The following is a 15,112-nucleotide window of genomic DNA, read 5'->3' as shown; positions in this document are numbered from 1 at the left end:
ATCAGGGGAACTGCTGACCCTTTCAAGCTGACAGGTAAAGTTATTCATCAAAACCCCAGTGAGTATATTAAATATGGCTACTTCTTTTATCCAAAATCAAAGACTTTGGGAAATTTGGGGCCAAGTACTGACATATTTTAATGCCTCATTTCTGTTGTTCAGAATAGGCTGAAAAAATACAAGAAAACAGACCAGTAAGAAGGACGTAAACTTAATGGCAGATAATTGTGACTTAGACAAGTGTGATACTAGTACAAGTGGTGAGAAGAGATTAGATTTAGATTTTTTTTGACCATGGAACAGATAAGATTTGTTGATGACCTTGACGTGGAGTATAAAAGAAAAATTGTAGTCATGTAATTCTTTAATATTTTTGCCTAAGAAATGGGAAGTATTGAGATACTCTTTTTCTGGGGAGCGGGGGATGGAGTTTTGCTTTTGTTGCCCAGGCTGGAGTGCAATAGCATGATCTCAGCTCACTGCAAGCTCTGCCTCCTGGGTTCCAGTGATTCTCCTGCCTTAGCCTTCTGAGTAGCTGGGATTACAGGTGCAAACCACCACACCTGGCTATTTTTTTATTTTTTATTTTTAGTAGAGACGGGGTTTCATCATGTTAGAAAAGATGGTCAGGAACTGCTGACCTCAGGTGATCCACCTGCATTGACATCCCAAACTGCTGGGATTAGAGGTGTGAGCAACTGTGCCCAGGCTGAGATATTCTTTACTGAAATTGGGAAGAATGTGAAATGAGAAATGAGCTGAATTGAGCTCATTCTTTTTTTTTTTTCTTTTTCTGAGATGGAGTTTTGCTCTGTTGCCCAGGCTGGAGTGCCGTGGCATGATCTTGGCTCATTGCGACCTCTGCCTCTCGGGTTCAAGCAATTCTTCTGCCTTAGCCTCCCCAGTAGCTGGGACTGTAGGCACGTTCCACCACATCTGGGTAATTTTTGTATTTTTAGTAGAGATGGGGTTTCACCATATTGGCCAGGCTGGTCTTAAATTCCTGACCTTGTGATCTGCCCACCTTGGCCTCCCAAAGTGCTGGGATTACAGGCATGAGCCACCATGCTAGGCCATATTGAGCTCATTCCATATTGGGCATGTTAGAGTCTTAGTTGTGGATATTTTGAGGCAGGGATGCCTATTAGACATCCAAGCTGAGACGTTGAGTAGGCAACTGAATTTATGAGTCAGCAGGTGGAATCCTCAGCATATAAATGGTAATTATGCATGCCATGTCTCTTTATCTGTTTTGCCTTTACTAAGATAAAACACCAAAGATCAAGACTAGGGTGTAGGCCTTAGCATAGGGTATAACATTGTGTCAACTTGGGCATGAAAGTTATGCTTTATTTAATCTGTAGGCATTAATAACATGTACAACCTCAGCCCAGGTTCAAAGATTTGTTTTTATTTCTTATGTTAATGAATGATTGCAATATTGACAATTGCAAAATAAATATAACAATAGTTATATATCTTTCCAACATTTTTTCTAAAGTTCCAGCAGTTATCACTTACAGGTATGGAGATTGGAGAAAACAATGACTAAGTAAGTTACCTGGTTTGATTTTCACTTAGACTTTTAGCTAGAAATGTAATAGCAGATGTTCATTCATGGCAAGTTCACCAAGACATTATCCTGAAATTTGGATGGAGGCTCTGGCTAGTAATATTTTTTTCCACATTTAATCTCTCTCAGGGGCTACTATAGCAAGAATAGGATTTAGACTTTCTAATCCTGTCTACACTCTGACACCATTAAATGTGGTTAGTAGGGTAATTCTCGGCCGATTTCTTTTCCCTCTTTTCCACCACAACGTCTGTTCCATAAAACAGCTCATTCTGTGAGAGTCACAGAGCCACATGCATGAGGCAATAATCTAGATTCTTCATGTCCTGGGGATGGTTCCTGCCTACATTTGGCCTCCATTTGACACCAGAAGAATCATAATTTTCTCCGATGATCAAATTTTCTTATGAATTGGCACAAGTGTTCTCCATGGGGATAGAAAATTGTTGGGTTAGAATTATTTGGAATAATTATTCTACTCCAATCTACTAGCTGTCAGTTCTATGAAAATTAAAAGATGTATGAATATTATGCAAATAATTACTCTTGGTGTATTTAGGTAGGGTAATTCTCTGCCGATTTCTTTTCCCTCTTTTCCACCACAACGTCTGTTCCATAAAACAGCTCATTCTGTGAGAGTCACAAAGCCACATACACTTTAATTTGTAATTGGAAAGATTGGAGTGTGGGCAAGGTATGACCTGTAGTAAAGAGTGATGAAGTGGCTGGATGCGGTGGCTCACACCTGTAATCCCAGAACTGGGAGGCCAAGGTGGGCAGATCACAAGGTCAGGAGATTAAGATCGTCCTGGCCAATACAGTAAAACCACGTCTCTACTAAAAATACAAAAAAATTAGCCGGGTGTGGTGGTGGGTGCCTGTAGTCCTAGATACTTAGGAGACTGAGAAAGGAGAATCACTTGAACCTGGGAAGCAGAGGTTACAGTGAGCTAGATTGCACCACTGCACTCCAGCCTGGCCCGCAAGAGTGAAACTCTGTCTCAAAAAAAAAAAAAAGTGAGGAAGGACAACGAAATAATTTTTTTTCCGTACTGGGTTATGCAACAGGCTTTGCAATCAGAATCTGTCATTTGTTGTAGCCAAGTTTCAAAGATTTAATCTTGGTAGCTCCAAACCTGGTGAGAAATGCTGTAGGAATGACCTTTTCAAGGTGATAGTTTGTTAATTGAGAATACTGACAGTTTTGAATTCTTCAGCCCTTTATGGATATTTCTTGTGTCTTTGCAGAGATAGTTCTGCTGAAAATATTTCTATTTGTGAGTACAAGGACAATAGACCCTTGACATTGAGAAGGGAGTCTGAGCAGTTCTTATTGAGATGCAAATACTGGCTGGCCCCTGACTCACTGTCTAGCTACTTGATTCTGCTTGCTTAGGGGGCAGCAGAGTAGCATATACAATTCAAAATCATGCTGGACATATATTGTTTATTTAATTGTAACTACTATGAGATGTAGAAAGTGTATTTTCATCACAAATAACTACATATTATGGATATTGATATCTCCTTCAAAAGTGCAAACCCTCCATTGTTAAGCATACAAATGTAAGTTATTTACTGTGTGTGTATATATGTATGAAGAGGGCACAGGAGTTTTACTTCATTGTATATTTTTCATAAGTTGTTTTTTTTTCTAGATATCTGTCTTTAGCTCTTTTTATGGAAGACCCAATGATACTTTGAAATTCTTTTATTCTTTATGGTTACTAACACATTTGTTCAAAGTGATATATTTTGTCAGAAATTTCTACAGGGAACTTAGAGTGCTAGAATCTTTCTTGTTTTTATTGTTGAATTTTCCAAAGGATGAAATAAGTAGGTCTTTTGCTTGACATTCTTAAGCCACATATTTATTCTGTAGCCATTTAGAAATTGAAAGCAGATCCTTGCCTGCTTGCTCAAATAGCTATACTTAGTTGACTTAGACACTTTGCACTGAGCTTTCAATTCTGTAACATAAATTTGTAATTTCTGAACATTGGCTAATTCAGGTATACCAACATTCTTTTCCAAAAAGTAAAGTCATTCTTAAGTTTAGTATTATTTGAGGTTATACAAGCTCTTCAGTTTCTCTAGTGTTAGAGACTTTCTTCACTTGGAAATATTAGTTGAAAATACTTAGTGTTGACTACAGATCAGATTAAAAAAATACGATGTTTGTCAACATTAAAAATCAATAAAACACAAGTAGACCAAAAAAGAATAATATAGTAACATAAGCTTCTCTGCCCATTATTTAGTAGTTTTGCTCAATCTCTCATGGATTTCTTGTGTTGCAGAACATTTTACCAATTATTTTATGAAAATGATTTCTAGAAATTTTGCAACTTCAAGAAAGAATTTGTTTGACATTCATTAACTCCAACTACTTTATTAATGTTTTTGATTTTTTAAGTGTCTGATACTGCAAAAAAGAGAACTGTCAATCTTTTAATTGTTTTTACTGAAGAGAAATAAGATTAAACTTAAATAGTTCTTACATATTTTTGAAAGATAAAATTTTAAAAATTTACCAAAGCTAAAAAGATGAATCTTCTCAATCTAAAGAAATTATACAACCATTAAAAAAAATTAAAAGCCAGAGGAAGTCACATATCTTGTGAAAACCATGAAATAGGGGGTCATGCTTTGCCTGTAATCTGAGCACTTTGAGAGGCTTCGGTGAATGGATCACTTGAGGTTAGGAGTTCGAAACCAGCCTGGTCAACATGGTGAAATCCCATCTTTGCTTAAAATACAAAAATTAGCTAGTGGTGGTGGCACATGCCTGTAATCCCAGCTACTTGGGAGGCTGAGGCTGGAGAATCGCTTGAACCCAGGGGGCAGAGATTGCAGTGAGAAGAGAGCTATGGCACCACTGCTCTTCAGCCTGGGTAACAGAGAGAGACTCCATATGTCACGAAAAAAAAAAAGGATAAATTAATTCAAGTGGGTTCTAAGATAGATGACAGTGTGAGAATAATCTTTCTCAATTTGATTTTTGCTTCTGCCAAGAAGAGTAATACATTTGATAAAATTTATGAATAGTCAAGCACTAAGAAGGTAAATACAAGTAAGGCAATATAAGGTTTGTAGGTATTAACAGCTAAAAGTACTGAACAAATTTGCCAAAAATTTTTTGAAGTTACTCTTTATATAGATATGTAGCCACCAGCCTTCTTGACATGTTCTCTGAGGTGTCTAGCAGATATTCTAAAGAAATGTGTTGTTATGTTTGGAAAATATATTTCCAAAACTAAGCTTATAATTTTCCCCATCTCATGTCCCCAAAACTGAAGTATTTCCCAGTAGATGCTCAATATTTTCTTCTAGTTCTTCAGGATATAAACTTTGACATTACCCTTCTTGATTTTTCTTTATCCCATTATAATATCAATTCTTGAGCATATTATCATGGTTTACTTTCAGATTATATTCAGTATTCAAACACTTTCTTCCATATATACTGTTATCCATTCAAGACACAGTCATTCTCTGCCCAGCTTATTGCAATAGCTTCCTAAATATCTACCTTTTCCCATTATCATCCCACTTTTAGTCTATTCTTATTCAAGTAATCAGTAATTCTGTTAAAATAGAAATCAGGTCATATTATTCCTTGGCTCAGAAATCAAATACTGGTTTCGTATTTCAGAGTGGAAGCAGAAGTTCTTGCTACAATCTGTGACTCTGTACCTGATGTTCACTGCCCATTGCTGTGCTAGTGCTACCTCCCTCTGCTTGGATTCACTCCACCCCAGTTACACTTACCTCCTTGCTACTTCTGCACCACATCTAGCATCCTTGTGGAACATGCTGTTTTTCCTGTGTGACCTTTACCTTCTGTCTGAAGCACTCTTTCCAAAACTAATTGTACAGCCAGCTGCCTCATATATACATATTTGACTTTTTACCTAAATGTGTTACCTTCTTAGTGAGGATTTTCTTGCCAACTTAATTTTTTCCTTACCCCACCCTCACGACCATGTTAACAATCTTATATCTTCTTTCTCTGCATGTTTTCCCCAAGAACTCATCACATTTATCTTTTGAATTATTTTGCATATAGTTTTTATTTATTAGGTTTGTTGTTTGTCTCTCTAGTTAGAGTTTAATCTCGGTGAATATAGGACATTTTTGGCTCTTTAATAACTAATATTAGTCAGCAATAAGAACAATACTTAGAATGTAGTTGGTAAATATTCAATATTCAATATTCAAATAGTCAATGTTGAGTAAATGGCAAATATCCACTGGTTGTAAATTTATGACTTGTCTAACAGCTAAAATTATGTCTTACTTCAATATAAAAACAATTTTAAAGAAGGTATGCTGGGACCATTTTGTGATCATTTTAGATGTATGTATAGCCTCACTTTCTCTTTAGAATGGCAAATTATAACGTATTGGAAATGTGGAAAGTCTGATGACAATAGATGAGAAAAGTAAGATTACCTTTTGCTTTTTCAGTGTAAGCATGCAGAAGAAAAACATATTTTTTGTTTCTTATACTATTTTTTGTATGAGAGGGGAAATATATTACTTTCTGGGAACTGTGAGAATTATCTTTTCAAATATTTAGAGTTGAATTTAGTCTTGTATTTGAATTTCTTAAAATGGAAGAAAGCAGATGAACAAACAGTAATAGACTAGATAAGGGAGAATCCATGTGATTTTATTCCTGGATAGTGATAGTGGTTCCCTTAGGCTAGATTACTTAATATCTGAGACAAAGGTTTTTGTGCGAATAATTTACTTGGGGACATAATCCAGGGGAGCAGGAATGAGGAACTGAGTGGAATAATGGGAAGGAGGGAGAGTAGTAGCTCATTTTCAGAAAATGGATTGCTCTATTCTACAGGACCTTTAGAGAAGTCTTATCAAAGACTGCTGTGATTTCAATGTGTCGCCTTAAAATTTGAGATGTTTCCAATCTGACAGTAATAAGAGGTGGGACCTGTAATAGGTGATTAGACCATGAGGGCTCCTCCTTCATGAAAGGGATTAAGGCCTTTATAAAGAGGCTTCATGGCCTGGTGTGGTAGATCACACCTATAATCCCCGCACTTCGGGAGGCTAAGGTGGGCAGACCACAAGGTCAGGCGATCAAGACCATCCTGAACAACATAGTGAAACCCCATCTCTACTTAAAATACAACACAACAACAACAACAAAATTAGCTGAGTGTGGTGATACGCAACTGTAGCTCCAGCTGGAGGCTGAGGCAGGAAAATTGCTTGAACCCAGGAAGTGGAGGCTGCAGTGAGCCAAGATCATGCCACTGCACTCCAGCCTGGTGAGAGCGAGACTCTGTCTCAAAAAAAAACAACAACCCATAAATAAATAAATAAATAAATAAAAGAGGCTTCACGCAGCATTCTTTTCTACCTACTCTCTGCCTTCCACCATGTAAGTACACAGCATTCTTCCCCTCTAGAGGATGCAACATCAAAGTGCCATCTTGGAAACAGAGGGCAACCCTCATCAGACAGCTGAAGCTACTGGCACCTTATGGTTGGACTTCCCAGCCTCCAGAACTCTGAGAAAATAAATTTCCAATTTTTATAACTTACCCAGTTTCAGGTATTCTGTTCATAGCAGTACAAATGGACTAAGACAAAGACATAGCTCAGGACCTTCTACCCTGAAAAGAAAGGGTACTAATTTATCCCTAATTTCCCCACATCATTTGGCTAGGCATTGCTCTACATGGTGATAACTCTCCTGTACTTCCTATGGTTATGTGGGAAATGAGAAGTAAGCAGTACTTTGAGAAAAGATAGTGCCAAAGGCAGCTCTGTTTAACTAGTTGAAGCCTGCATGGAGTTGGATACTAACGCAATGGCATGATTAAAATATGAATCTAAAGGGATTTGAACTGTTACATAAAATTCCATTGGCTTTGGGGTGTAGGTCTTTTTCTACCCACACTGGATAAGATTGTTCTCTCTTAACATTGTGCCATTTCCCAAACTACATTTTTTAATGGATAGTATGATTCTTGGTTTTAAAATAATTTACTTTTGTTATTTCTAATTTACCAGTGGCAAAGGAAATATTACTAGAATTCTGAAAACATGTTTTTGTTTTTTTTTTCTGAAAAGGACAGCACTAACAAAACAAATGATAAATGTCATTCCATGTAAAAACCAAAAGAGCCTTTACTAGTTTCCCTAACACGTTAAATATGATTTTGCAGTAATATTTAATTGTTAAATACTAAGCCCACCACATTTTATTCCAAGAGATAATTAATACAGAAATAAAAACTCAAGTAGGCTTACTTACAAAAACATAAAGACACAGTGTAACATCTAAATTTCTTAACAGAAGGCAAGTTGAACTAAAAAGTAGATGAAAGCAGATATTCAGTATTTTACATTGTGGTTTTGCTGGCTACTTTTAATGTAGACCTTTAGGCTTTTCAGCCTACACATTACTGAAAGTGTATACCAACATTATTTACTTAGAAATGTTGGGAATGAATAATCCAGGGAAAAGAAGTACCATGTTCCAGTGCCACCAGAGATCAACATATCAAGAATTCCACAATGATATGGAAACCATGTTATGGCACACATTAAGCTACCAAAATGTTTTTCATTACAACTTAAGGAATGCAGAGACACTGCTAATATAACTTATTATATTATATGTATACCTTGAACATGATAGTAATATGAAGGAAAATATTTTTCTTCAGTTTCATTGCCTAGATACATAACTAGCTCTATTTTGTATAAAACTATTAAGAATGATGTTGTCAACAAGTAAGTCTGGTATAGATATATGTTCTTGGTTTTTTTTTTTTTTTTTTTGAGACGGAGTTTCGCTCTTGTTTACCTAGGCTGGAGTGCAATGGCGTGATCTCGGCTCACCGCAACCTCTGCCTCCTGGGTTCAGGCAATTCTCCTGCCTCAGCCTCCTGAGTAGCTGGGATTACAGGCACACGCCACTATGCCCAGCTAATTGTTTGTATTTTTAGTAGAGACGGGGTTTCACCATGTTGACCGGGATGGTCTCGATCTCTTGACCTCATGATCCACCCGCCTCGGACTCCCTAAGTGCTGGGATTACAGGCGTGAGCCACCGCGCCTGGCCCAGATATATGTTCTTATAGTGCAGCTGCAATGATGAGAATATTTTGTGTATACCCAGATTAAGAATTTTCTTTCAGAATGCAAATCAATTCACTGCTTTCTTCACCAATCAAGTTTTGCAATGGAAAAAAAAAATTGCAGATCTAACTAATGTAGTGATATGGTAAAATGTATGAATTATAGAGAGACTAATGTATTAAAGACATTTTCTTTATTCTTAGAGATAAATCAATTAATACAGAAATGAAAACTCAAGTAGTGCTTACTCACATGCTAATATGAATGCTGATTATTAAGAATTGCATTTACATGTGATGTTTACTGTGAGAAAAATTTTCTGCCAATAATGTTTGAACTATGTAACAAACTCTCAGTGTTTCTACATAAAAGAAAACAGATGAGACCCAACTTTCTCTGTGAATGAATAGTGAACCTGCTTATTTTTCAGATATTTTTGTTTGTTTTCAGTGATCTTAAGGCTGCTATGTAAGGAAGCTAGGTCTTTTTTTTTTTTCCAATGAAAGATGACATCACAGGGGAAAAAATATTAAAGTTTGGAAGATGAGAGATATGCAGTCATTATGACTCATAATTTAAAAGCAACAATCCAATGAAGTAATGGCATTTATAACACATATATTTTAAAGTCACTGAATATTTTACACATTTGATAGAATGATTTGAATTTTGTTTTTCATCAAAAGAAGGTTGAAGCATATAGAAAATTCATTGATTTGATACTTATTTCTGTCATGAAAATGTAAGTTAAATTTGACTATGTCTCTGTAGGATCAATTGTTCAAATTGGCTATTTATGAGTTACTAAAGTCACACTTTGAAAGTGTGGTATTACTTACTTCACTTTGGATTAAGTAAAATAAATACCCTGAGACTGATAAAACTGCTTTAAAATTTTTTCTTCAATTCCTGTCAAACGCCTCCTTTACTCTGGTTTTTCTACTATGAGTATTGTTAGAACATATCATTTAAACAGTTAAGATAGGTATTATTGGATGTGTGTTGCTTTGTAAGGATATCTGGGTGGTTCTGGAGGAGAGTTGGCAAATTTTCATCAATTTCTTTTCTACATTTTATATATATTTTTTTTTTGAGGCAGGGTCTTACCCTTTATCCCAGGATGGAGTACAGTGTTGTGATCTTGGCTCACTGCACCCTCAACCTCCCAAGCCCAGGTGTTCCTCTCTCCACAGCTTCTCCAGTAACTGGGACCACAGGTGCGTGCCACTATGTCTGGCTAACTTTTTAGTATTTTTGGTAGAGATGGGGTTTCGCTATGTTGCCCAGGCTGGTCTGGTCTTAAACTCCTGGGCTCAAGAAATCCACCTGCCTCGGCCTCCCAAAGTGTTGGGATTACAGGTGTGAGTCAACACACTCAGTCTGATTACGTCTTAAATTCTACCCACATTTGGCCTTCCAGATGCCTTCTGGTAGCTTTGTATGATAGTCTCATATCCCATGATACGTTACAAGAATAAAGACTTAATTTAGTAACTTTCCAGATAATATCACCATAAGACTGTAGGAGCAAAGTAAAGCCCTGCCATCAAATCTGTTCTTTACCTGAGAACTATAGTACTTTTGCTCTAATTTAATCATGATGAAACATTCCTGGGTGTCAGTTCGTACAAGGAAGTTAACATTTTCCAATAACTTAGGGGTGTTAAAATTGGATAATTGGGCCGGGTGCGGTGGCTCAAGCCTGTAATCCCAGCACTTTGGGAGGCTGAAGCGGGTGGATCACGAGGTCAACAGATAGAGACCATCCTGGTCAACATGGTGAAACCCCGTCTCTACTAAAAATTACAAAAAATTAGCTGGGCGTGGTGGCGCGTGCCTGTAATCCCAGCTACTCAGGAGGCTGAGGCAGGAGAATTGCCTGAACCCAGGGGGCAGAGGATGCGGTGAGCCGAGATAGCTCCATTGCACTCCAGCCTGGGTAACAAGAGCGAAACTCTGTCTCAAAAAAAAAAAATTGGATAATTATCTGCCATTCACTCACTTGCTGTATCTATTTCCTTTTTGTGTGACTTCACATACCTCCTCTTGAGTGAATGGACCACATTTCCCTCTCCCACTGATGTTGACTTGATCCATGATATGTTTTGAGTGACAGAAAAGATGTCAGTAGATATGATGTGACTAAAAGCTTGAAAAGTGCTCATACAGTGTGAGTAGCTCACATTTGCCCTTGTGATTTGCCACAAGAACATGCTCCCACTAGCTGCTGATCCAAGGAGAATGTGGAGATATTTGAAGTGTACCTGACCACAACCCAAAGCCTGGAGCCAAGATAAACTGAACAGGAGAGTCATAGCCAACACATAGAACAGTGTTTTGAAATCCACAGATATGTATAAAGTCACAAATATTTTGGAATATATGCACATAGCATTATTGCAGCAATAGATAACTAATATAGTATGTTTCTGAAATTTTAAAAAAATCTTTAAATTCTGGTATTTCTTGATTTCTTATGACTATCATTTTAAGTATTTCTTCCAGAATTCCTCTATCAGCAGGGTAAAATGCAGGTATCATTATAGATCTACCACATGAGTTCACATGTTACTGTGTTCTAATGCATTTGCTTCTTCATGAACAGCAGTGGCTGATATTCTATCATCCAACACTCCTAGCATCAAAGATGAGGAGCAAAAGTCACAATGGTGACATTGTAGAAAGGTGTGTTTAGCCATTTTAACAGAAGTGACTTAAGTATCTTATTGGACCTCATAGGCATTCTGTGGACCCTAATATTCCTTGCAAAGGCCTAGGCTGCTTAAAGTAGCCAGAGTAGATTCTATTGGTTATAGCTAACAACCCTAGATGATTTCTCTCTCTCTCTCTCTCTCTCTCTCTCTCTCTCTCTCTCTCTCTCTCTTCCTCTCTCTCCTTTTTCTCATCCTGTTCTCCTTTGCCTCTTATAGATTCTGCATGGGATAATAATATCTTCTTGCCTCATAATGGGCCTTACTAGGTAGATATTATTTTGTCCAGTTATCTTGCTTCTCTTAACGCAAAGTGCCATCTGCAAAGATACATGTGACTTCTTCAATACTTGCTATAACTTAAGGTTTTGACATCATCACCACTTCCTATATTTCACATGCCCATTTCTCTTTGGTACACTACTCTTATCATAAAATATTTTTGAAAGTCACATTTATATTGGTCTGTAGACCTACAAGGCAGTGGAGAGATCATTTAAAACATTTTTTCTAGTTCATCATGACGTTTTGCAAACTATAGTAAGAATGAACAGAAAAATCTAATGAAAAGCACAGACATCAGGAGCTTATATATTTTTATTATCAGATTCAGTAGAAATATAATTGCATGTCTCTCTCTATATATAATAAAAGCAAAAGGGATCAAAGAAAATAATTTAAAAACTGTATACATTGTATATTGAAGGTGTGTGTAGGTGGTTAATCAAGTGTTTTTAGTACACATAAATCTGTATGTTATTCAATGTCAAGTAAATAAAAAGTTAAAATAGGAATTTTTACATCAAATGCCTATTCACATACTGCATGAACATTATGTTTATCAATATTTAAAATCTGTGACGAGTGAGCTTGTTTCTTCTCATTAATTTATACAGTCCCAGGTGGATCTGGATTATAAGTGATATGCTGTTTCTAGTAACCTATGGCATATCAGTTTATTAATCTGATGTAAGTGAATTAATAGTTAGAAAAGCCCAAAGATAAGATGTGGCTTTTTGTTTGTTTTCCTGACAAGATATGCTGTGATTCTACTTATCTAAGTTGAGGTCAGTGAGGCTTGGTGCCAGACTGTGATTTGGTTTGAGGTTGCCCCTACATTCCCCCATGTTCTCCTTCAACTTACAGCCACCTGGGTCATACTCCTGTTATAGTAGGTCACAGGAGCACAACAGAGAAATGCAAATGAGACACAATTTAAGCCTTTTCTTAAATTAGAGCTATTCATAATCATCATTCTAAGCAATTCTCATGAGCAGCCTCAACACCAATAAAATATGGAAATACATTTCATTTACTCAAGAGGAACAATTGCAAAATTATACTTAAAGAGTTTTAATGCCAGCAGTCATAGAGAACAGTTATCCTAACTACCACATCTACTTCCTTAAGTGTCCATTTCCCTCCATGTTAGTCCTGAAAAATGATTAATGATAGATTAGCATAAATTAGTATAAAAGCACAGTGATTCTTGGTCCACATCAGTCATGGTGGCAGGACTTCATATTACAACGTCTCTCTGGTATCTACAGTGAAATTAAATGGAAAATTTCCATATTATTATACAAAGCCACTAGAAGGCATATAAGAACAGAATATAAGTAGAATTCAAGATGAAGTGAAGGTGACAGGTGGAAATAACCTTGAAGAAAAGTGACCAGTCTCCTTTAAGGTCATGAAGGCATCACTGGCTTTGAAAAAAATAAATATACTAGTCATTTTTATAAATCTTATAGACAAGAGAAAAATGGGAGAGCATATTATGTTTTAAAAGGACACATTATTGTTATCTATATGAAAAAAGGCATAATCACTTCCATATTGCTATTATCATGAGCTACAGTAGAACTATTACATTTTTATTTATAGTACCTGAACTTTTTGTAGTGATGTATTAGTGTTACTTTCCTGAATTTGATGATTATGTTTTGCTTGTATAGAGTCTCCTTGTTTGTAGAAAATACATAACAATAAAATTCAGGATATGGGGCAGTGTGTTGGTAACTTAGGCTCAACAAAGTTCAGGAAAAAAGTATTCTTGAATAGTTCTTGTAATCTTTCCATAAATTTGAGAATTGTTTAAAAAAAAAAACTTTAAAAAAAGTTATACCAAATGTATTATACTTAGGAATAAACTTAATGAAAAGTATTAAGACTTTTTATTTACAAATAATAAAACTTTATTAACATGCATTTTTAAAAACTAAATGAATAGCTATACCATGTTCATGAATAGGAATTTATAATATTTAAAGCTGTAATATATGATATTATTTTATTTCTTAAGTACATTCTGATATAAATAGTGACCATTTTTAATGGAACTTGACATATTGATTCAAAACTTCACATGGAAAAGCAAAGAGTTGAAAATAGCCAAAATAAAAAGAAATAAATTAGAGGGTTTCTTACATAGCACATCATATTGTAATACTTCAGTAATTATCTCAGTGGTTTTTTTGTGTGTTTGTGGTGAGGAGGTGGGTGTTGTTCTTAGTTTTGCCAACAATAGATAAATAGATCAATAAAGCAAAATTAAAAGTTTAGAAATAAATGAATGCACGTATAGAAACATAGGTTAAAGAAGATTTGGCACTAAGTTCAATGAAGAAAGTACATTTTTTTCAAAATAGTATTTTGATAACTGGTTATAAAACTGGATTAACTTGTCTCACTAGAAGTTTTAACGTCTTTTCAAAGTCTTTACTTACATGAAAATCATGGTGATGTATGTTAATACAGATTACTTTTCATTCATTATGCTGAAACCATGGTAAACATTTTGTAGATTTAAAAAGACTGCACTTCATTTAGTTTAGACAATTTTCTTGAATTAATATATGGCAATTTCTTAAACCTTTTTTCTGTCAGTCAATTCTACTTTTCAGATAATTGGCTCTTTTGTACTGATCCTCTAATTTTCTCTTCTCTTTCTCCTTTTTGTCTATTTTTCTATTATTATATTTACTGGGAGATTTCCAGAATTTTATTTTGCAACCTTTGTATTGAGTTTTAATTTTCTCTACTGTATTTTTAAATTTCCAAGGGCTGGTTTTGTTCTCTAAATATTACTTTTTATAGCATGCCTTTTTTCATATGTACAATGTGTTCTTTCTTTCCTCTGTAAAAATTAATTATAGCTCCTTTTTGCACTTTGTCTCCTTGCATTGTTCTCACTTACTCCAAAACTCTGTTAGAAATGTGTTTTGTTTTCTGTATGTACTGATAGAAAATGTTCTCAAATATCTATTGGCATTTGGCATTTAATTAATAAGTTCTAAAAAACTGAGTGAAAGTCCTGTAAGTTAGTGAGATCAGTTCCCTTGTGGGCTTCACTCTAGATTTTTCTGGTTGAGAAATTGCATTTGGGTATCAAAACTATCAGGAACTTTTTGTATATGTATATTAAATATATGATTATGTATGTATACATATGCATATTTCCCCTCTGGGAAAAATCTCCCATCTCTGGCCATAGATTATAAACTTCTCTGTTATTATTCTGTGACCCAAGTAGAAAGATTTAAAAAAAAGGTAACACATATATAGTGCTTATTGTTTGCCAAGCACTGGAATATTGGTTTTACATATATTTACCATATATTCTTTACATTAATCCAATAATTATGATTATATTCATTTTTTAGATGAGTAATTTGAGGCATAAAGAAGAAAACCAACTTACTCAAGA

This window comes from Callithrix jacchus, chromosome 10, assembly GCF_049354715.1.
Source record: "Callithrix jacchus isolate 240 chromosome 10, calJac240_pri, whole genome shotgun sequence".
In the NCBI taxonomy this organism is placed as follows: domain Eukaryota; kingdom Metazoa; phylum Chordata; class Mammalia; order Primates; family Cebidae; genus Callithrix; species Callithrix jacchus.
This window is presented reverse-complemented; position numbering follows the sequence as displayed.